We start from the raw sequence: 24,673 nt of genomic DNA on the forward strand, positions 1-24,673 counted from the left end.
AAGATAGACAGATCTCTAGCATGTTGGATAAAAATGGTGCTCCACATATTCAGAGAATTCTTACTTAAACTGGAAAATTGCTTCTCAGACTCTAAAAACAACTCTTAGCAAAGCTAGAGCAGCATGAATGAATACAAAAGTTTAGGAGAACCAATGCCATTCTAGGATTCTTTTTTCAGTGCAGAAGCTAGACTGATACCAAGTCATAGCCATATAGCTGTATATTTCTTGACAAAACTGTGACAGACTACTTGCTCTGTTCTTTGTGTAGGAAATGTTTGCATGTTTGGTGTTGAATCCTGATACTTGAATGTAATCTTTGCTCTGTCAGCTAGTGGATTTGTTGTCAGTTGGTTGTTTTGGTAAGCATAAAGCAGACGCAAAGCCAGAAAAAATAAGAATGCAAGTGTTTTTGAATTGTTATTTTGTCGGTTTTTCTAGTTTATTTATCCTTTTTATGCAGCTGCTATTGTTTCCGAAAGCTCAATAAACAACCAAAACTGGACTAAATGCTTTGTTTATTTGTAGAACATATTCACAACAGACATATTAAAATATGTATTTTATAAACTACCTCAGAGCTCCTGCCTTGCAGCAAGAAGATTCTGGTTTCGATTCCCGATCCGGGGTCTTTCTGCACGGAGTTTGCATGTTCTCCCTGTGCATGCGTGGGTTCTCTCCGGGTACTCTGGCTTCCTCCCAAAGTCCAAAAACATGACTGTCAGGTTAATTGGCCTCTCCAAATTCTCCCTAGGTGTGAGTGTGTGTGCCTGGCTGTTTGTCCTGTCTGTCACTGTCTGTCTGACAGAGACAGACAGAGACCAGTGTGTCTCTGTGTTGCCCAGCGACAGACTGGTAACCTGTCCAGGGTGACCCCGCCTCTTGCCCGGAACGTTATTTGGAGATAGGCACCAGCAACCCTCCCAACCCCAATAAGTAATAAGGGTGTACAGAAAATGGATGGATGGATGGATGGATGGATGGATGGATAAACTATCTCCTACAGTGGCTATTATGTAAAATAAATTAATTGTCCAATATCAGAAATAAGTTTAAGTCCTCTCTTGCATCTTGCCAGTACTGAAAGAAGCCAAACTAATTAGATTTAGAGGTAGAATACATATTTTATTAAGATATCAGTAATTTTCTCAGCTTTAATTTAAGCCATATGCTATAGAAATTGCAATAGAAATAAGGGTGCTACAAACATTTCTGTGACAGATGTATGCACAAGCGATGGAAAAATTTGAAAACCCCAGATTTAAATGACTGTGCACCACCTCAGCCAATGCTTAGCAACTAACCAAAGCATACATTCGGTAAATATTTAAGATTATTCAATCCTGCCTGGTACTGCACTTAAACATGGCTAAAGTCATCTGCTATGCAAGATGCGAAGAGAAAAGTAAGAGTGATAAGAAAAACTTTTGAGATGTTCAGTTCCTAACCAAAAAAAAACCTTCTGCTTTTGGCATGGTTTGTTATACCTGTTTGAAAGAAATAATTTCATGTTTTTTTTTTTAAACATGACTTCCACTTTGAGATATTGTTTTTAGGTTAAAATTGGTTTTAGATACATAACTATATAATGACCATCCAAGTAGATAAATTTTATTTTATGTTGTTGGTTGTTTAATGTTGGATGAAGAATATCTTTAATGTTGAAGCTTTTAGGGTGGAGGGGGGTTTTGTGGGGTTGGGCATAGTTTACCCCAGTCCCATGAAGAAAACACAAATCACACAGCAAATTCAAAAGTGTTTCAGAGTTTGACTATGCAGTGTTGTTTTTTTACACTGTAGAGTTCATTAGTAATTAGAAACACTTCCAGTGTTGGCGACAGCATCATCTACTGATGTCAGTTATTTTTGTAGTATTGGTGCAGAGTTTTATAGCAAAATCTCTGCACCAGTGTGCATTTGTGATTGAGTCCTCACGGTTCGCACGGTGCGTAAGCACGCTACGTAAAATGCGACGTAGCGTCTGTAGCGACGTACTATAAATGCGCATGCTTCAAAAAAGCTGACAGCTGTTATTTTTCGGCAGGATTAACCAGTTGGTGGATAGAGCGGTCTTTTCGGATAACAAAAAACACAGGTAAGTTTTGTTTGTACGTATAATTTTGACCAAATGCTAGTGCCAGTTTAATAAATGTGCCACTAGAGATGCTAAATGTCGACTTAAGGAAGATAGACAAATTTATCGGTTATAGTGGATTTTCTTTTTCACTAAGGCAGTTGGACACTGTCAATATTACCACTATTTTCCCTCAAAAACTGCACTTTCAGTTCCCTCCATGTTGTGTTCGCTTTGTTTGCCCTTCCCTCCCGCGCTCTCTCCGTTGCTACATCGTATTGTAGCGCAACGTACGACACCTTAAGAGTGCCAGTCATAGTCATTATAATGCAATGAAAGCCTTTATCCATTCCAATGTTGACATTTTAAATGCAGAAAATTTTAATGGAGGCTGCTTTTCAGCTTTCATTGGGGATGGGCAAACATGGCACAGCTGCACCCCCCACCACTTCACCCAAAGACCATTAAAACCCTTAACGGGTATTCCTTGTTTTTTTTTTTTTTTGGGAGGTGACAATGCTGTAAGCATAACCAACTCACTGTTTAAGTAATGTTTAGCTTTTTTTTCTCAGATATTTGTGATAGTACTCTCTAAAGTTCAATATGCATGACAGACATGCTACATCAAGCTCAATGGGGCCTCATATTCAACATTTTTGAGACAAGGTAATGTTTTTTCGTTTATTCAATTTGACTTGCTGTATTTGAGCATTTTAATAATTTTCAAAACTGAATGTATGTTTACAGCCAAAGAGAAGCTTAACATCCTTGAAGAAACAAATGTATATCTTGTGAATGAAACTGGGTCGGAAGTTGAAGACATCAGTGACATTCTGGAGGAGAAATCCAAAGTTGTCTGGAACATCACAGATGCCTTTTCTGTCAAAGGTAATAGTAGGACAATAAAATTAGGTTTATAATATTTAATATAGTTAAAACTTTTGAGGCACAGAAAGTTCAAAAGTTGTTTTTCTTTTTTTTATGCTTCAATGACATAGCAAAAATCATTCTGTTATTGTAGGCACAAATTATTTAATGGTGGTCCACTGTCTCTTTGTATTTCTGGTTTCTCCTTAGAATCTGCAGAGGAGTCTTCATGCGCAGACACTTTCTCATCACATTCATCAATGAGCTGTTGTTCATGTCCTCTGAATGGTGATGACACCTTGATGACGTCCCCAAGAAGAGATTCAAGTGATGACATTTTCTCGCAGTCCAAAGAGGTGATATTTTCACTATTTATGTAAAATCACTTTTATATGCAATTATGTGGGAATAGTTTCTGAATGAAGTTTGGTCATTCATCTTGTATTTTAATAAAGATTTTTTTTATTGCTGTTGCTGTTTGTGTACCTCCTGCCTCCACCACCCAGTGGGAAGAAGAGGGTTGTGAAGATCTGTTCAAGAAGCTCTGAGGCATGATGTCCAGTTTCACAAAGTAAGTCAACCCAACCTTTAGTAAAGTGTGTGTAACTGCATAGTTGAAAGGCTATTATCTGATTTAATTTTGCTCCACTGAAAAATTTCTTTGTCATGCCGCAGCCTTCAAGAGATGACAAGCTCAGTCCAGGGAAGGCAGCCTTACTACGTTTTAGCGGTTGGAGCGTTGCACCATCAATGACTACTACATAGTTGTGGATCGTCAACTCATTCCCTGCAAGGCTAAGTCATAAATTTCAGCTTCTGACGAACTCTTCATTGAACAGTATGTGCACTAATGCCCCAAAAACAGATTGCAATAGCATACCACTGGGAGTTGTTGTGTTTTAACTGCATTGATTATGGAAATGTAAAGACAGTGAGAAAGTGAGTAAACAAATGAGGACATTGTGGCAGAAAACATACACGCTGATATGAATTGTGATGTTGATGTGATATCTTGGGTTGCATGTGATGCCATGGAGTATTTTGGTCTCATGTGGGTTCCAAGTTTGAAGTTGGAATATTCAGATCTGTATGTGGTACATGCTGTTGTAGAAGATATTGAGACAGGATTTGCTCTTGTAGGTTCTTGTAGAAAAGCTCTATTTCACATTAACTTGTTTGAAAAACTTAGATGTTTATGTTGTAGAAAAAAATTACACAATACTGCTAAAGTGTACCATTTTGAAGCTTGTCTATTTTTTACACTTTCACATTTTGTTAATTGGGGTTGTCCTTGTTCATAATCACTAATGAGCATAGTACTGTCCAGTGCTAGAAGTTTATACAATTCTTGTATTTAAAATGGGATGTTTATATGAAGGATGTCCTTTAATATGCTTCAGTTACTGTATACCTATAATGCTGCAAACTAAGCTAAAATAAAGTATACTTGGACTTTCTGTTTGCTCAGTCCTGTATTATTTTTAATGTAAGAGTTAATATTTCTAATGTATCTTTGTAAGAGCATTTAGAGCTATAGTACATAATAATACAAGTGTCAAAAATCAACTCTTTAAAGCTAGAATTAACTCTGTTTTGGTGATGGATAAACTCTATTTTCCATTGTACATTGTACTCCATATCATATAGTTTAGACACTGACAGTTTATTTTGTGCTCCATCAGTCTTGAAAGAGTCAAATTATATCGGTAATGGAGTTAATTTATACTCTTAAAGTGTTAGAATTGTACACTATTTGAGTGTTACTTTTTTAACTCCCATGTCGAGTGTTTTCAACACTGGGAATTTGGACCCAAATGATCACCGAGTTCGGTGTAAACTTTACTCTTAAAGTGTAACATATACACTTCACAATTTGCTGTGCAGTAATGTTAATAAATATCATGGAGCAAAATATGTATGTGTAATGATGCCCACCTGCCCCCTCATGTATCCAACGGGCCCTGGTACTAATGCTAGTATAAGCATCACTCTTCAGTCACTCTTCTTAGAAGGGAGAGAGGTTATGTGTCCCAGAAATGAATGTGGTTAGGTTTGAAATACACTGCTCAAAAAAATAAAGGGAACACTCAAATAACACATCATAGATCTGAATGAATGAAATATTCTCATGACTACTTTGTTCTGTACAAAGTTGAATGTGCTGACAACAAAATCACACAAAAATCATCAATGGAAATCAAATTTATTAACCAATGGAGGCCTGGATTTGGAGCCACACACAAAATTAAAGTGAAATGTTCCCTTTATTTTTTGAGCAGTATATTTGTGCACCTGTCAGAAGGCAGAATTAAACAAATTTAAAGATTCAACAGGTTTTTCAGTAGCAAGCTTAATCTCTTGGTTAAAGATGATCTGACACCTTAAGAGTTAAGAGTTAAATTCACCCTAAAAACAATGATGGCTAATTGAAAATGAAATAAGGCAGCGAAGCCGGACGGATGAACAGAGTTTCTGTCTCTGCTGCAGCCTCATGTCAAATGCGGCTGCAACGTAATCAGTCAGCCGTCACTACTATATATGGGCATAGCGCTTCCTGCGGCCCCACTTCAGCACCGCCGCTTTGTGCTCGGGCACGGTTCTCATGAGCAGGAGCGCACGTGAACGCGCGTGCCTAACATAGCATCTAAAGCACGTCATGGCAGTCAGGTTTCTGCTCAAAAGTGAGGGTAGAGCAAGAAAGGAAAGAAGACTGAACAAGAGAGATGTCTCAGCCTTCCGGTCCGTCCAAGTTCGGTTCTCTCTGGCATTTTCTGGTCTTTTAAGTTGTTTTTTTTAAATTATTTTAATGTCAAATTAGTGTTTAACTCCTTGATTATAAAATGTGCTGTAGCTACCGCTCATTGTAGCTGGGGGATGGGGCACGGGGGTTGGGTGGAGGCATTTAAATCAAATCCAGCAGACTTTGTTGACAAGAACAAGGAAAACCAAGTTTTTCATTCGCACTCTGTTAGCCCTTTCTCTTCTACATATCAAGGTGCACTTTTGAAAAATCCAAAAGTAAAATAAACAATTTTACAAATAAAAAGATGGTTCATTGTCACGTCTCCAGAAAAAAGACATTGATTCCACAGACACTCTATCTGGCGTTAAACTTGCAGCATGCACCTCAGCCCACTGCTGTGGAGGAGGGTCTTTCCCGCCGGACAATGCCATTATTTCAGCTCCCTTGGTCAGGAATGTCAGATTTCACAGGCCGCTGCCCTCTTCCGAGCGTCCACCACTGCACCTCCAAAGAGGCTCGCCGCCTTTAACCTTTTCCCACCCCATCCTCTGCACTGCACACACTACTGCTCCGTCCCACCCAATCAGCGCGACATATGGATCACCTTTGGCCTCCTCTAATAGAACTTTTCCCACGTCAACAACAATGACTTTCCCAGTCAGGCTTGATTTCCTGCTCCGTGGAAATCGTTGGCTCCTGTAAGTAGGCTAATTTCTTTGCTAATCTGCTGGTATCGTGAATGATCTCCACTGATGCATTTGATGCAGCAGATCACACATGGAGATGTTTCTTACTGCCATTCCCCCTGCAGTTGATAATACAGCTGCAGCGGAGACAACTGTTGCTGTCTTATGTTTATATATTCGTTCCCTTGAAACGCTAGAAGAGCAAGCAGCTCCTCAAAGGCGGGTAATGATAAAATTGTGAATGGAAAGGATAATTTGTGTTCATTGTTAAAATTTAACTATACAATGACAGCCCCCTTTCGTATTCGACCAATCATGGAGGTGATGGGATAAATTTTCTACCAATGAGAGCAGACAGAAGAGGTAAATTGAACCAATGGCAAACTGGTATTCAAATAAGGAATTTGTCTCGGCAAGAGCTGAATGTCAACTAGTCAAAGATGGAGTCCAAAGCTGGGAGGCCGTAGGGTTGCCAGTGGACGAAACAGCGTTTCCCCCGACAAGGAGTCGCTGCGGCGGATTGTTAGGACGGCTGTGCGAGAAGAAGGCGGTGAGGGCGGGCTGCAACTGTCCGCTGAACCCATCAGCAGAGCTCCGCTGAGCCTGTGCTGGGTGAGCCGGAGGCTATGGACCGGCCCTGCCAGCGCCAGGTATCGCTCAGCAGAACCGCTGGCCGCTCTGGGGGGAGGAGATGGCATGCTGCTCGCGCACAGCGTGGGTGCTGGTGGGTCTGACTGACCACGGCGGAGATTTTAGGAGCAGTTGCTGCTCACAACTGTGGAGCTGCTATTGTGCGCGCGCGCATTGATTTGAGTAAGATTGAAGTAAAAGCGTGCGAGAGAGCTTGTTGACAAAGATAGTGATTGACAGGTAGGTGACAGGCAAGTTTTCTTTTTCTTTCCTTCTTAATTTCTTTCTTTCTTTGTCAAACCTAACTTACTGTTAAGGTCCACCACTTTTGCAGTACGATCCATGGGTACACAAAAGTCCCCTGACCCCCTAGAAAAATGTTTCTTAATTAGCCAATATATAGCTTTAATAAGCTAGTTATTAAAGCTTTTATAACTTAATAATTACACAATTCTCTGTTCAGAATTTGCTCCTTACAGGAGACGGTTTTATAAAACATGTCAACATTTAGATTCTATCATTTCATAGAAGTCCACAGAGTTCTGAGCTGCTATTTGCTGTTGCAGAGTGGAATAAGGAGGCTCTGCAATGTTAGCATGTTTATGTGGAAAAGAGGGTCTTAGAAGAAATGCTCAGTTCAGCTGTGCTCCGTTGTGGATGTGGCCCGGAGCCACATGCCCTTGTGTTTGTTTGAGTTGCGGATGGAAGTGTAGGAATGCGAGCTCTGAGCGTGGCTGCAGCGTGTCGGGCTCGATCTGTTGGGACAGGAAAGCACGAAGAAGAAGCGGCAGCAGCGTCGGTGAAGCAGCCGTGTAACCCTGCTGTCCTATCGGGGAAGAGATCCCATATCTCCGGGTTTCCATGTAGCGTTTGTAGCCTAGCCTGTTGTGCTTTGGACGACATGGAGTCTGGTCGCTGCTTGTGGTCGGAACTTGTTTTTTTTTGTTTTGTTTTGTTTTTTTTGCTGCCACTGCATGGCTGGATTATGAGGGTCCTGGCAGGAAAATGAGTTCTGCAGCTGATTGGAAACGGCTACTGACATTGGAAATAACAAAGCCCCCCCACCGTGCCCCCTCTCCTCTGCGCCCACTCCCCCACACCACGGTTTCCTAAAAGAGGAGGGTTTCACGTTGCCACTTTGGCTAAAGGGACAGGAATAGTAGGTATTAAATGAAAGTCTCTGGTATTGTATCTCGGAATGTGCTCTTTGCCCTATATATGTTTTCTCCTCCCTCGTTTCCTCCCAGCAGAGCTCAGTTACTGCTGCAGTCTATAGGAAGAGCTTCGCCTGTCTGTTTGGTTCCATGCCTGTTTCCCCGCAGTTTAACGCTGACTGGAACAAATCCATAGATACATTGTCTTCTAATATTCTCTTATTGTGTAGAAATGATACCATGCAGAGCGTAACAGCACCCTTCCCCATTTGCATAGATTTTATGCTCTTTTTGGGGCCTGTGCATTTAACACTAGGAGCACACAGTAGGCCTTTTAAGCCTGTTTTGGTTGTTTCACGGCTGCTTGTCTGCTTGCAACATGTTAATCATGATAGCTGCGAGGAGGCTTGTTGCAGCCCCCACCACTGTCTACAACATATTGATGGAGGTGAGGTGTTGCATGCTGGTGTTCCTGTGAGAATTTGATGCACTGAATAGAGATCATGTAGTTCAAAGCCCTTTTTCTATTGTACTACTGTGAAATCACATGAGCAGTGCAATATTAAAAGGGCATTGGCCGACACACACTGCCATCTTGGCCCTTCCTTCTGTAAACTTCAAATTATTTTTTTACACAGAAATAAAACGGTGCAGAATTGCTACTGAGTTGGAATGATTGAACAATTGTTGGACGCTTTATTTTGTGGTTGACTGTTGTGTATTCAAAGAGCAAGGTGTGTGTGTGTGTGTGGTACAGCTACTCTTGTTTTTGTGAGTGTCTGTGTGTCCCAGCATGCAGAGGTCAGCTGCTTTGACAATGTTGCACTACTGTACCATGCGCTAAAGCAGTGCAATAGTATTGTCATAGCATTTGGCCTTTGTCCTGCACTACAGCAGCCGGACCACACAGATTGTTGAAAATTAAAACAAACTGATAAGAAGAAAGTTTTCTGGTTTTTACAGTGTAGCTCCATCCACTAAACAGGAGCCATTTTATTGGGCTTATTTGTGGAGAGAGAGGATAAATAAATGTTGAATATTTGTTTTATGTTCTCTTAATTTAAGTTTCTTTGAGATTAACATATTTTAGTGAACTGAAGTTGGACTGTGAATTTACTGGTAGTTGTAAGGTTATTAAGAAAATCTATATTTGGAATTCAAATGTTAATTTTCATATTTACAAGACAATAATGTATTTAATACAATGACAGTGGCATGGTGACATATTCTTTATTTTGGATATTTTATTTGGAATCTCTGAGCCACAGTTCGGGTTCCACTCATAGGTTGTTCAGACAGGAAGAGTATGTGGCTTTTCTATTCAGCCGTGTTCCATTATCAGGCTGTATTTTACCCCGGGAGATATAGGCCTCCTGGACCACGCCTCCTAAAAAAAAGAACATTTTGTTCACAGAACTACACAGGTTTGCATTGCAGACCACGTGTCACATTAAGTAACAAACTCTGAGGTCAACTTACTCAACTTCTTGCACATTTTTTAAGGCGGTGTAATGTGTTGCTACATGCTGGCCCACAGTGTGAAATCAGTTCGAAGCTGGGTCGGATTTAATTTGGATTTTCTGATCGGATTTTTAGTGGCCAGGTTTTACTCTTTGGATTGGATCAGAAGTAAGTGACTGAATTATAGAACTTCGTTTTAGACATAAGTTTTACTTCAGTATTTTGTTTGTGAAAATTGTTTGTTTATCTCTAACACAATAAATGTATAATGATTGTAAAAATAGGAGATAATTTTAAGGTGGCCAATCTGGATTCCGCTACTTTTGTATTTAAACAAATTGTTGTAAAAACCATACAATTCAAAAAGCAAGAATACAATGGCCTTTGACAACTCAAGTGTTTGTATTCTCACTTAGCCACAAAGCAAAAAACTAACCAGATCTTTTACAGAAAATAAATAGCATTAATTAAGTAATAGTTTTTGCTATGATTGCAGACTTTCAGCTGTGATTTTATATTTAATATCAAACATGCTTTATAGAATAAAGAGAGCATGTGCATGTGTTCTGTGTAGAAGAACATGTGAGCCTATAGATGAATGCTGCAGTCTATTATAATTCTGTGTGTGTATGTACATGTGTGTGTGCACTCCTGCAGACCTCCCCCGGATCCCCTCACCCCGTCTTTCAGTCGACTTTTCAAAGCATAATTTGAGTGTGTAGGCTTGAAGAAGTCACCGCGTGGGTGGGAAAAATGGGGTAAGTTTCCTATTTGGGACAGGTCGTAGGGGGGATGGGGCTCCTTGTGAGGAATGTGGAGGGCAGGGCTGCTCTGAGAGAGGAAAGGGAGGGAGCTAGGAGGTTAGGGCTCATCGTCCCGCGTTGCTTTACTTGCTTGTGTGTTTGTGCGTGCACTGGAGGCTAACACTGCCACATTTAGCCACACTGTTTTGCAAGTGGATGTGGAATTTTCTGTTTGTTGTGTGTTGGATGGAAAAAATGTTGGAACAAGTGGCATAGTATCTTCCTTTCTTGCTCCACGGAGTTTAGATGTTGAGTTTAGCACACACTCACAATCAAATAGATAAAACTGCATTGAAATCTTTAAATTTTTGCTGAAAACAAATTGCTAGTTGTAAACTATGAAAGTCTCTGAGTCAAGGTGCATCCTCTTTCATTTAATATCCATTTTAAGAAAGCATAGTTATTCATAAATACTTTTAGATGTCAAGAAAAACCTAAATTCTTGAAATATGATCCAAGCAATGCAAAAAGCAGTTGGAGTCTTTAAACGTTTGAATATTAGTTAAAACAAGACTTAGTGGGTGCTTTAATAGTAATTGGCCCACCGCTGTACATGTAAGACACCGCAGCCTGCAGTAGATTGCCATGCGTTGTTCTACTAGAGTGTGTGGAGAGTGAGCAGGAGAGTTGGGTTGCATAGCATGTGTTAGCTCGCCTGATGCTGTGTGGGCAGGTAGATACCAGAGCAGACAGGTCAGTTTGAAGTGCAGTCTGTAGGGACCAGGGGCTAATATGTCTGCTTCCACTGTGTCTCCATAGTGATTGGCTGTGATTGCAACATCATCCTCAGCTGCAGAGGTAGGTGTGAAGAGTGCTGATCTCGGATCACCTGCAAATCCAACATAAAACACAATGATGCAGATATGAACTGCATTTTATTTGCAGATGCATCCTTTGCTACAAATGATCAAGTGTTCACTAAGGGAATGCTGTTATTGAACTTTAAGCAATAAAATATTTATTTAGCATTTACAAAAATATAATTAAATTGCTTAGTTGCATTTCCTTTCTTATATTGTATATAATAATTTTAAGTAGTTAAATCAAATATTTGCAGAAATGTTTTGTTTTTAGCTGACATTGATTAATCATCATGTTAATAGAATAAATCAGTAATAACAATAATAGAATTATTATCTACAGCTCTGTGTGTGTGTGTGTGTGTGTGTGTGGGTGTGTGTGTGTGTGTGTGTGTGTGTGTGTGTGTGTGTATTTATTTATGTATGTATGTAAAAACTAAAATAAATGCAAAAACTTAAATAAATGCAAATAAAAGGGGGAAAGTAGCCAGCAAGCCACCGGAGATAAAACAGAAGAACCAGATAAACAAACACCAGAGCAGGCCATGAGTTACTTTGAATCTCTGAGTCTTAAATTTTGTTATCTGATGTAACATAAACTACCTTTCACTCTGCATTTTACTGTTTCTTTTACCATTTTCAAACAGTACTGTGTGGAAGAAGCTTAATTTTGTGCCATGTTATAATTTTTGCATTATTTTTGACATCCTTCAAACCTCTGAGATATAAAATCTTGATTTTATTTTGCATAATAAAGTTTTCAATTGCACTGTGAACTATTGGCTCATTTTCATTGAAAACATATCAAGAATAGATGTAGTTTGATCACCTCTGAGACTTAAAATGCTGAAACAATAGAACTTGTGAACCAGATTGTTTTTATTTTTTATTCAGGAGTACAGCTGAAACGATCAGATTAATCGTATTAATCATGATGAATCGATTACTGAAATGACTGTCAACTAATTTAGAAATTGAATAATTAACTTAAGTATGCAGATTTAAAAAGAGGCCATTTGCTGAAAAAACCCCAACAAACTCAGGGCAGTAATTAATCCAAAAGTGTAACGATATAAACATTTTGCATTTAAGTTAAAAAAACCTTCTTTGTCTGTATTTTCTACCCAGAACACCTCAGTTGGCAGTTTTAGGTTCACCTAGATTAAATTCTGCAAAAATAATAATAAAAAAAAATCTCCTAATAAGCACATTTTGTGATCAAATTATTAATCATTTAGTCCAAAAATAATCTGTATTAATGGTATGTAAAGCAGAATGACTAAACTTTTCACATGTTGATGTTAGAAATATTTTCTTAGCTCCAGATGCTTCCATTTCTACAAATGATCCAGCGTTCACTAAAGGAATGCTGTTATTGCATATTAGGCAATAAAATGTTTTTTCTTTTTCTTTAAAAAATAATTGAAATATTTGTTTAATTTGTATCTAATTTGCAATATAATAAGCTCAAATGAAAAATGAAAAATCCACAGAATATAGATTTTTCCCCCCCTCCCTCCTATTAATTGATCAATTGTTAGAGTACTTAATAGAATATTCGATTATTAAAATAATTGTTAGTTTCAGCCCCATACAGGCAAATTTTCTTTGTTTTAGAGTTTGTTGTTGTATGGTGGGACTCTCTCTTGGAAAAGCACTTTTCCTCTGTAATCTGGGTGGCATTTCCTTCTCCCATTCAGCTTTAATCTGTATAGTTGAGGAAAGAATCTTTGGTCTGAGCATAAGGAGATTTAAGCTCAGTGTTTTGTCTGTTGATGAAAAAAGAAATTCTTTTTCAATCTCTTGAAACTTTGACAGAAACAAAAGTATTTATTTTTTCCTCCCAATACACCAGTTTCTTAATTAAGAATTAGATGCATGATAAATGCATAATTTTATTAAGTTGTTGTGCTGTATATCTGTCACATTTTCTTGCACTGTTCATAGCTGTCTTTGGACAGTGAGCTAAAAAAATAGTAAAAAAAAAAACAACTCTTAAACTGCTCAGAATGTGCTAAATCTGACCCAAATTTGCTCCTTTGGAGGATATGTAGAAAGTCACAATAAAAACATTAAGTAGTCTAGATCACTTTTTAGCAAGCAGTGGAAATACACATTTTAACCGGTTTTTAATTTTTTAAAACTAAAACAGAGTTGCTCACCATATTTAGGCCACGTTTCTAAAAAAATAAAAATACAACACCAGCTTTTTCTGAGCATTCTTACTTCATTACTCAAAACTCATTCACTGTCTGACACATCGCAATATGGCAAAAAAGAGAAACACTCTTTTTTTGCATTTCTCTTTTTTTGAGAAACGCAGAAAAAGGCATGTCTTTTTTGTCTTTTTTTGACAAACATGTCAAAAAAAGACAAACATGTTTGTGTTACAGAGTGTTACTACTCAGAACTTTACAGTGATGATGATGAAATATTATACACTGGGACATTGAATGTATTAATTTATTTCAATAAAAGCACTTACTGTTTTTTTTTCTAAGAAAAGGGCTGAATGTTGTCGCAGTTTTGTCAGAAGTTGAGGCAAATTTCTGGCATTTTTATTTCATAATGTACACTTTATGAAGACTTCTCTGACAGAACTGCTTGTGCTTATTTATCTCATGAATTTTTCACCCAGCTGACAGAAAGGTTTCAGGGAACAGAATAGATCTTACTTAGGTGCTTATGCTATGAAATGACTTTGCTGCACTAAAAGAATTTGTTTAAATTTATGACAGAAATCAGCTTGTGTTCTAGTGGTGAAGCAGCATAGTGTAGTTCAGCTGTAGACAACTGACAGCTAGATAATTCAGACACTGCAGAACTGAAATTCTCTGATTTAGAATTCTGACTGGAAAGTTGAACGTTTCTCACAAACCCCCTGTTGTGATTGCAACATGTTTTAAATAGTGATGACTACTTATAGTAATAGTAAAAAGCTTCTTATTTTTGCTAACCATTTATATCAGTTTAAATTCAACACTAACTGTAGTGCTGGTGAGTGTCAGAGTGTGACTGCATGAAATACTCAGATCTACATTGTGATTGGCTTGTTAAGCCAGGTCTCTGTGCTTTCACCATTGCATCTAGAACATGGTAAACTGGGAGAGACATCATTCCCGGTTTGTCTTCCAACTATCCAGCGAGATGGAACCGGTGAGGAAGAAGAAGATTTTGATCTTTACACACTGATGTTCCACACTCTTTATGTTTGCCGTTTATGCCCTTCTTCCTCTTCCTCCTGTTTAAGCCAGGATGAAAGTTTTCATCTCTGGGTACAGGTGCATCTCATCTACATCACCTTGCAGACAAGACCCTATCAGTATTGCCTCTGCTTTCACTAGCACTAACAGAGTAGTGCAATATTGCTTATAGGGTCTTGACTGTGAGGGACTCTCTTCCTCCTGTGGTTTGCCTCCCAGTTGATGGACCTAAACTTCTCATTTCATTCAGCTCACTCAGCTGTAATGTGTAGTGTGCTACAAGCTGTCTTGTAGCTTTATTGTCAAGTCAGGCATCAACTACTATTGCTAATGAAGTTGACTGAAGCCTCTCTGGTCTGTTTGGGAGGTGAACTAACTTTGTAATGTTTGCTCACTAAATCCTGACCCTGAACTGCATCTCACCTGGAAACACCATCAGTCTCTCAGAGGGAGCCTCCGGGCTCCCTCTGGTGAGGCATATTTTTGTCTTGCAATAAAAAAAATGTAAAAATGTTTTCTAAAATACTTTAATTAGAAATAAGGTACAACCTACTAAAAATATGATTTTATGCAACTTTGATTGTATTAGGAAATCAGGTTGTATTTTTACTTCACTTATTTTTAAGTTAGAACTTGAGGAGAATTATTATTATTATTCTGCTTTAATTCTCTTTAAAATCTTTCAGTGGCAAGTAATATCGCTTCAATTTAAATTAATGCAAATTCAGAAATACTTTATTAATCCCAAAGGGAAATTAAATGTTGTTGTAACTCATCAATTTAGATTCTTGAAAGAGTAATTGAAAATTGTCCAGATTCCTGCAGCAGACTGTAATGCACTGAATCTGAAGAATCCTCTGACTGAAGATGTTCTGCCTTTCCAATACAGTCTCATGAAGAGGATGGTCAGGGTTGTCCATAACTTTCTTGATCCTATGAAGAATCCTTCTTTGCTTAATCATCTCCAGATTTTCCATAGTCGACCCCAGAACAGAACCAGCCTTCTTTATCAGGCTGTTCCTGTCCCTGGCTCTGATACTGCTGCCCCAACAGATGATGGCAGAAGAGATGATGTTCTCAAAAACAGACTTGCAGACGATCTGCGGCATCTTCAAGGCAAACCTTCAAGATCCTTCAAGGCAAACCTTGAAGGATCTTAGCTTCCTCAGGAAGTACAGTCTGCTCTGTCCCTTATTATAGACGCGTCACTGTTGCATCTCCAGTCCAGTCTGTTGTCCAGGTGAACACAACGGTATTTATATTTCTCATCCACCTCCACTTCTTCTCCAATGATGGAAAAAGGGTTTGATTTGAGCTTTTTTAGCCTGATACTCTAAATACTAAATATAAATTATCTTTTGTGCAACGTAATTACTATAATAGGGGAATTTTACGGGAAAATACTAATATAGGAGCACGCTGGGACAGCTGTACTGTAATTTACCAGCCAAAACGGGAGACTTGTCAGGCATGGCAACCACTACAGTGGGCATGGGTGGGTTTTAACCAGGTTTCAAAAAGCTATGCTTTCAAAACCACAAATATTAATTGTCATACGGCTCCCTCTGTCTGAGATGCCAGAGAAAGTTTTGCAGTGACTGGAGTGTTGCTCCACGGTGTCCTTCCCTTACTTGTTTTTTGTGCTTCTACTTGTATCCTTTGTTTACAGGACTGAAAGTTGGTAATTATGAAAATTCTGGTTTAAAAACTAAAGGACCTCCAACAATTCCAGTCGTTAAGGAAATGCTTTCTGAAAGTACTGTCGGCATGCTAAGCAGGTGTGTTCAACAGCAGAGTGCATGTTTGCATGAGCAGATAGCATTGCTAATTAGCTAGCTAATGTCACCTTGTTAGACTCTCAGTGTTAAACTTTGGAGAGCAGAGCAGCTAAATGGGATGATATACTATGTAATAAGTGGTTCTGTTTAAAAATATCTACATTCAGAACCTTTTTATTCAAATTCTTTCTGGAGAAAGAAGTTGAATAAAAGAAGTTGGCATAAGGCTGAAGCCTTATGCCAGTGTTACATCTGCAAAACATAAAATAGTAGCAATAAAAGTTTTAAAACACCTTGAGTTTTAAAATTCACTACCGTACTTATTTTAATCCAGATTTGTTCCCAATTTCAGTAACTCAAAGAAATGGATTGGAAAATTAAAAAGATTTAAGAGAAGATGAAAGAGTTGGCTCTCACTATAAAGTAGATAACTTTCAGCTGTGGTCTCATATATGTGTGACTGTCAAAATAGTAATACACAAAATTATTATAGCAGAAATAATCCACACAAATAAGTTTAGAAGTAGTAGAATTAATTGTGTTATGTATACATATACATATGTATATGTATGTATAAAAAACAGAACGTTTTCCACTTGTAGACATAGGACACACTGCTAAAGGTTTTTTGTAATTTACATTCAATGAAGAACATTCCATAAAATATCAAGTTTGGCATTAATTCTCATCTTTAATTGGGATCATTGTTTTGGTCCTGAACAGTTTTCTGATGTGAAATGATAGCCATGAGAAAAAAACTGACTTGGAAGCAGGATCGGGGATGTTTCCGTATCATTGTCATTACAATCATCAGCTGAATGTATCCTGATGCTTTTTACAAGACTGAATGAAGAGTGTTCCAGAGCCCTAACCTTATCCTGTATGTTTCACCAGATTACCCTGATGAGCCAGCTGGGTTCAAACAGGATCAATTTAAACATGGTAACATCTATCTGTGGGCTCACTGGGCCCATAATTCCCCTTAACAGAGCTTCCCTCTGCTCTGTTCTAACTGCCAGCGGTTGTTAGTTATTCAGTAATCAATTCATGTAATAAAAATAGCTGCAGTTGTTGTAAAACTTCTTCCTTTGCTCCAACTTTGCTCAACTTGAACATAAGTTAACATAAGTTGTTCACATAGAGCTTAAAAAAGGCCTTGTTAGAATTCACTGACTCCAAGGCTTCACAGAACTACCCAAAACCCTAAATGATCTGAAACATCAGTGCTACACTGAGCCTGTGTGACCCTGCAGGCTCCACCGCCGTCGCCCCACGGAGCTACAGCACACTCACTGCCTGACACTCTTTCCCTGTTGCACTACTGTGGGAGCTGCAGCAAGCAGTGCAATAATGAAAGGGCATCAATCAGTGGGACCGTCCTCCTCCACTTGGCCTGCTTCCCACCCAGCACCAGATACTGAGCCTGGCTTCCAACATGTCAGTGCACCCTGCTGCTGGCCACCTTTAGAAAAACTCTTCTGTCATCAAGACTGTTATTTCAATAAAGCTTACCTTAAAGTTGAAAGAGTTTGTCCTGTGTTCTGAGCTGTGGTGTGAGAAATGTGCTAATGTTTTTCAAAACTTTTTGGACGTTTCCTTTTTTGAAGTAGCAGTTTAGATTTGACCTAAAAAAAAGCAACAGGTCAGCATTTCAGCTGTTTATTTTCTTGGGTATTCACCTCTAGATCTGGGAAATGTTAGAAGACCTCAGGTTCTGTACAAAACCTCACACTTTTAAAGTGAACAGATACTGAGGTACTTGTAACTGACAGGTGTTGTTTCAGAGCTGAAAGTAACCACCAAAACACTTAAAGAACATGGAATGTTACAGACTAAAACCTACATTAGCTCTTGTGGATTCTTTGTTGTTTGGTTGCAGCATCAGGTCAAATCTACACACTATTTTCCCTCAACTGTGTTTTTCTGCATCAAATATTGTGATCTTCTGGTGCTGTCATCATATTCCCAGATGTAAATACCTGGGGAAAAGATTCTGAAATTTTAATCTGCCATCTCATCTTCATAAACTATTGTCTCCTACACATGTTTATCTAAATTCTGCAAATGAATCCAAATGACTCAAAATTGACCAAAAAAGGAGCTTTCCACATTCCAGTAGAGCAACTGAAACTTATCTGCTGAAATGATGTATTAAAGCTCTTCAGATACCTAATTAGTGAAAGATGATCAGATGATTGACAAAACTGTTGCAAACTAAGTAGCTTTAGACCAGTAGTCTAGCTGTGGGTTTGGAGCATCATTAGATGCTCTTCAGCAGTTCAGCATTATTAAAGAAGAAAGGACATCAAGATTCAATACAACCAGCTGCTTTTCTTAAATAGACAACCTTTGATTAATGGTTTAGATTCTATGACCAGCTGAACCTGACTGGATTTAAATATTAATCTGAATTGCATGATGTTTGAATAGTTCCTGATTTTTCCTACCAGACCATGCATCTTATGACAGAATACTGTGCTGAGTCTGTTTAAAAGTTAGGACAGTAGACAAGGAGAAGACAGAAAAAGATGTGTCATGTCTGGAAACTTCTACAGAAAGTGGACAGTAACAGAATGCCAATCCAGGAAAGTGCTAAAGTCTTGCAGCCCAAAACTGTGTTCTGCCTGAGGTTACAATCCTAACACTAATAAAGAAACCTGGCAGTACATGGACTTGGCAGAATTTTTAATTTACTTCATTTCTTTTTTGTCAAAACATATCTCTTGTAAATGAGATGTTGGATCTCAGTGGGGAAATCTGTATAAGTAAAGGCTAAATTTAAAGAAAATCTAAGAATACCATCAAGAAAACCCCAAATCTTTGAAGAACATTCAGATGATTGCATGGAAAAGTATCATTAATGAGCACTTTAAATGATTCCTTACAAGTCTAGCTGCTTGTAAGGAAAATAGAAAGATATGACTGATTCTTACTAGACTTCTGTGTAAGGACTGTTCATTGTGTTGTTCAACATGTTGGAAATATTTACATAAAGAAGCAATAAAAAATAAAAACTGCAAAAATTACATGACTGTGTTTTTGTGCTTTTATGGTGTAAAGCACTTTGAAATGCCTTGTTATTGAATTGTGCTATACAAATAAAATTGGATTTGATTTGATACTCTTGTGAAAGAAAAGAGACGCATGTAGAACTTCACATGGGAAGCCTTCGCATGAGTAACCATGTGTTCCAGGGTTAAGAGAAAAGGAAAGGTGATCTTGATCAGTGTATTTATCCTGTGAATATTGCTTCCTGAAACAACTAATTAGTAAATGGTTCTAGATATTAAAATGTAACATTCATTTATTAATCTGCTCTACATTTGACAGAAAGCTGTAATATGTATGTCTCTTTAGGTAATATTGAAAATGGAGGAAATCAAGGCTTTGCAAGCAAGTGAAGAAATCAAGTAAAAAAAAAAACAGTTGATTTTAAACATGTCATCAGGAACCTCATCTGAGGCAGTCACATAACTGAATAATTACACAAAACATATTTACAAAATTATGAACAATAAACACGGAACCACGACAGAACTAGAATCAGTCAATTAGCTCAAAGGTTTAATTTTGATAATGGCATTACTTTTGTTGTGCTGTCTGATCTTTAAATAAACTACTCCTTCTGTAATCAAGTTAAAGTAAAAAAAAAATTACATTAGGATGTTAATCTTCGTATCTGTCCACTTTCTTAAAGCCCAACAAACCCCTTAGAAAACAGCTCAAATTAAATATACCAAAGTTGAATTTTTATTAAATAACATGAAGCAGAATCTAAGATGTTCTTCATTTTACAGCGGTTGGACAGGTATGGACTGCCGATCATTTTTAATCGGCTCTCCTCCTGTATTCCTGCAGTCCTTCCCAGCTGCAGGAACTGCAGAAACACCACACTTCCACAGAGCTGGTGGGTGGTCCTCTTTACATTTCCTCTGCATTGCCTTCTGGGACACATGAGTGGAGTTGTTGGGAACCGCCTACTGCATCCCAGTCAGGAACAATTATTAATTTTTTCAAACCAGAATGTGCAGTTTAAGCAATATTTTGGAACAAAATTTTAATACTAAAGTATTAATTGTTAAAGAGCAACATATTGCCTTGTGTTTGCAGCGTTCACTCCTTTCATTTTAAAGTAACAACACAGCAAAATCGACGTAAAGTCATTGCTACTGAATTACTCTGAGAGGGCGCAATGTTTATTTTTAACACCTGGTATTTTGTAAATCTGATGTGAAATATGAGTTTTTAAATCTGTCCTCTCAGAGCCTGAGCTCCTGGAGGAAACAGCAGCGCAGCAGACTGGCCTGTTCCAGAACAAAGAACATAGAATATAGAACATAGAACCGCCCTGTAGGTCTCCCTTCATCCAGCGTTCGAACTTCCTTTGACGCTGTCTAGATTTAAAGCTTCATTATCTGGTCATTTGAAATTCTCGGATTGGGAAACTGGGCTGCAGGGAGTCATAATGAAGAGTTTATATTAGCCGTTCTGTGTCGCTACAGTCAACTGTCCCTCTCACTCCCAAAGGAGCGTATTTTATTATGACAGCTTGGCGCCACCTGCTGCACAAAATAAGACAAGAGCTTCTTTTTGGTAAAGTCTACTCTGTATTTTCTTGTAGACGGCTTCCAGTTCAGTCTGTTGTACCAGTGAACACAGCCACCTCAGTTGCAGAAACCCAGATTGCTGATCATATTTTTGTTTTAATGTTTGTTAATGCCAGCAGTCTGCTCTAATCTATCCCACTTGTTTTCCCACATAATTTGTGGAACATGCAGAAAATATAATCATCGGCATCTATGCTTTAGACCCAGATCATCCAGACTTAATGATGTTGTACCATACTGTGATGATGCGCTGGAATTATTAAGTTGTTCTGCTGCTCAAAATTGGCATTGTGGCTGGACAAAAATTGGCATTACTGAAGGCAACAACTTCCCCTGATGGTAGCCAAGTTGTATTGCCTACATCCTCTCTGACCATCTCATGTGTTTCTTCTCATACCTACCTGGGCAGGCTTCACAGACACACACTCCATCCCTGCATCCTTTCCTCTGTCAGCCCAGTTCAGTTCCTACTCCTTCTCACACTCATTGAGAGCCTCTCAGTTATTCTGTTTGTCTTCTTTTGAGTTTTCTATTCATCTGACTCAGCTAGCCACCCCAGTTAGTCCCGCAGTTCCGGCTGCAGTGCCTCTTCTCTGGCCACCCTCATCTTTCTCTGCTTTCTCTGGCTTTGTGCCATAGGATCCTCATTGGTCATTAAGTTGATTTGCAGTTAAAAGTTGATTTGGCCAAACTCTTTCAGCCCTCTCTCGATCTTTTCAATCATCCTACAGAGTAACATCAACTTGGGGTTGATGCAGCTGGGTCATCCACTCAGCCCCTGTTTGTACCTCACAGAGTTCACCCTGGCCACCTTCCTTTTCATGAACACCATCTGCTCCATGGGTGCCATTATTAGCATCTTTTCCTTTTCCAGATCTTTGAGTAGTAGGCCACAATTATGCTCAGCTGAGGTCTAAGGCTTTGCCCTGATATAAAGTGACCTGCTGTTGTTAGCCGTCTCTAAAGCCGAGTTAAAGACAAAAGCCTGGTTAAAAACTAGAGGTGACAGAACCTTCTTGGTGGCAGCACTGAGGAACAGTCTCCCTCTGCCTGTTAAGCTCTCTGAGTCATTACGTCAGTTTAAGTCTAGTCTAATATTGCATCTATTTTCTCTGGCCTTCAACACCAGTTAAAAAAAAGAGGAAAAAATTAGTACTTCAGGGTTTTCCCCAGAAGGCTGGCTAAGCCCGGTGGTCAGGGCACTGAAGTGGCCCACCGTGTTTTTGTATTAAAAAATGTTAAGTTGACAGGAAATATAAAATATTACTGGGTTATTATGCTACTGGAAGATATTGCCGACAATACTTACACCCACAATTATAGCTTTTAAAACAACAAATAAAACAAATACAATTAAAAGAAATCTCAATAATTTACATTTCTGTTAAATCCAACTTAATCAGTCAGTCATCAGTCAGTGGATATAAAAACACAATGTAATGCTGATCACATTTAGAACCGACCCATAAATGAACTAAGAGAATATCCGCTGATTTAACGGTTCAGCATACATAAATTAAAATGTTTTAAATAGTTTAACATTTAAATAAAAAATTTTAAGAAGCTGGCTAGTTCAAAGAACAATTTTGTAGCTTTGTTACCAGAGCTACAATCTGATGCTGTGAATTTAGTCTTTGAGTTTGAGCTCTGTTTGTTCACAAATACATCTTAGTAAACTAACTGATTGCTTTTAAACTTTGTCAATTAAACTGGGCCTCTGTCCACATTTCACAAAATCCATGTTGAAATGCTGTTAAAGGTGCTGAGGTTCTTAGCAGCAAGCTAAATCAGATTTAGCTCAAGGCTGAAGCCTGAGGCCTTGAGGAGAAGGTTGTGATTAGTACAACCTTGGACCGGAACTGAATGATGAGTTAAATTCGCTGCACTGCGCATCTCTCCTCTGTATATAGAGGGAGAAAAAGGAAGATTTAATTTATGTGGCTTTAGTAGTTCTTCCATTTCGTGTCTATTGAGTTTTAATAAGCGCCATAGAGACTGTTTTGGTTGCGTGAGCTTTATGGGACGAGTTTTCATGACAGCCCATCACATCACCACCCCTGCACCAACTCTGCCTGACTGCAGCCAAGGTAATTCATGTTGTGCAGTTTGATGCAATGTGTTGACACAAAATAAAATAAAAATATACCAGCATGCTGCGCACTTCGAGGCAAGCTCAAAAACTCTTCCATGGGTTAAACCACCTGCCCACTAACACAGCTGCAAATTGGGAACTTCAACCTTAACAGCGCAGACACAGAGACAGTGTGTTGAGACTATAAGAGAATAATTATATAAAACTTCTGGCTCGTTATATTCTCTTGTCCTCCCGGATTCAGTGATGCCATGCGTGGACACAAAAGCCACACAGAGATAACAATCAGCGCTCCATGTCATACATCTTCAGAGTTTATTCCTACATTTAAAAGTATAAAATCACATTGACAACACAGGCACTTTAAACACACTAAGACAGACAGAAATAGAAAAAACAGGAGAAAGGCAAAAAAACGCGTTTTTTGGAGATTGCCATGCGGCTGCAAATAGCAAAATCTTTGTTTTAATTTATGTAATTATGTGATTAAGGCGTGTTGTTGTCCTTGTATGGTTACAACTACTTTCAAATTACTAAGTTGGGACATCCGAAGCAATTTTATTACCTTCTGAGACCTGTTTAATTTCAGGACTATGGCGCTTCTCTAGACAAGGGAGACCAAAGGTCATTTTACAGCAAGGTCTTCTTATGCCATTTTGAAATGTGATGTTACTCCTAATTCCTGGTTGGAACAAAGCCTCTAGTCTTTTACCAGAGTTCAACCAAAAGTTAACTTGTCTTAGGCCTATTTTATTTCCCTGTGGAGCAATTCCTACACAGATCTGTGCAGTTATTTTAAATTGACATGAAGCCTGGTACGCAAAGTGGTTCAGAACTTTTCCATCCTCTTGGATATAAGCACCAATTTGATGAATTAAAAGACTTAGTATTCCTGAGCATTTTCAATAGAAACACATTCATTCTAATCATTTTCCAATTAATATTATGCTAGTTTTGATTGTATTTAACTAACTGATATTACCGTTTGGCCTGGGTTAGAGGCTCCAAGTAGTTGTTAATATAAAACTACAAATTAGACTAGTTCAAGTCATGTTGTAACATAACCACTATGTTTGTTTGTTTTTTTAACTAAATTGTATTCTACCAATTAAATTGCAATTATTAAAAGTTAGTTTGTTTTTCCTTAAGTTTTAGTGTTTCTCTGTGGGAGATGACTTGACTTGTCTCCTCCACTGCCTGTGTGCCAGAGTTAATTTATGGTGTGGTTCCTTCCTGATAACAGACATTCTTTTCTCCAGGACTAACTTAAAGACCTCTTACTCAAACTAATCCTGCTCAATCTACCTTTTTCACATGTGATAAGATTAACTGTATTAAACTCTACCAATATTCAATGTTTCTCAACAAGACATAAACACACACGCCGCATATAATGCTTTGTTCACAAAGAAATATCATTCTCATGCTAAACGCGTACCTCTAAATGCACACCTATGAACATTGAGTGCAACTCAATGTGAACATTTGCGGTTCACATTGAGCTGCGCAGGCAGATCAAACATGGTGGATTTAAGCTTGACTCTTACCTTGATGAATTCCCCAAAGAAACATGGATCCTCACAGGGGTTGATGTAAATGTCCACACAAGTGAGCCTGTATCCAGTTTGAGTGAAAGCAGGTGCGCGATCTGTGCCAAGGTAAACTTCAGAGACAAGCAGCGCCAACGTGCAAGGCGCCAGCGGTGTGATTGGTGCGCGCTCCCTGTTCAATGGATCAACTATAAAAACTATTAAAAAAAACAACAAAAAAAACAA

The 24,673-nt window shown here is 38.5% G+C and overlaps 2 long non-coding RNA genes across 3 annotated transcripts; both read left to right on the forward strand.

Moving 5' to 3' along the window:
* Positions 1-2,007: 2,007 nt before the first annotated feature.
* On the forward strand, positions 2,008-4,398 carry LOC106910501 (uncharacterized). Its single transcript, XR_001416363.2, has 6 exons — positions 2,008-2,095; positions 2,647-2,740; positions 2,822-2,962; positions 3,152-3,297; positions 3,448-3,512; positions 3,617-4,398. It is a non-coding gene; the product is annotated as an uncharacterized LOC106910501 (long non-coding RNA).
* Positions 4,399-9,466: 5,068 nt separating this feature from the next.
* LOC148157768 (uncharacterized) lies at positions 9,467-17,724 on the forward strand. 2 transcript variants are annotated; one of them, XR_015764322.1, is made up of 3 exons: positions 9,467-9,783; positions 10,273-10,373; positions 11,178-17,724. It is a non-coding gene; the product is annotated as an uncharacterized LOC148157768 (long non-coding RNA). The 2 variants fall into 2 exon arrangements; XR_015764321.1 differs by having other exon boundaries at positions 9,467-10,373.
* The last annotated feature ends 6,949 nt before the right edge of the window (positions 17,725-24,673 follow it).

The sequence above is a fragment of the Poecilia mexicana genome, unplaced genomic scaffold (genome assembly GCF_051168715.1).
Source record: "Poecilia mexicana isolate PSO_F unplaced genomic scaffold, ASM5116871v1 scaffold_9, whole genome shotgun sequence".
Taxonomy (NCBI): Eukaryota; Metazoa; Chordata; class Actinopteri; order Cyprinodontiformes; family Poeciliidae; genus Poecilia; species Poecilia mexicana.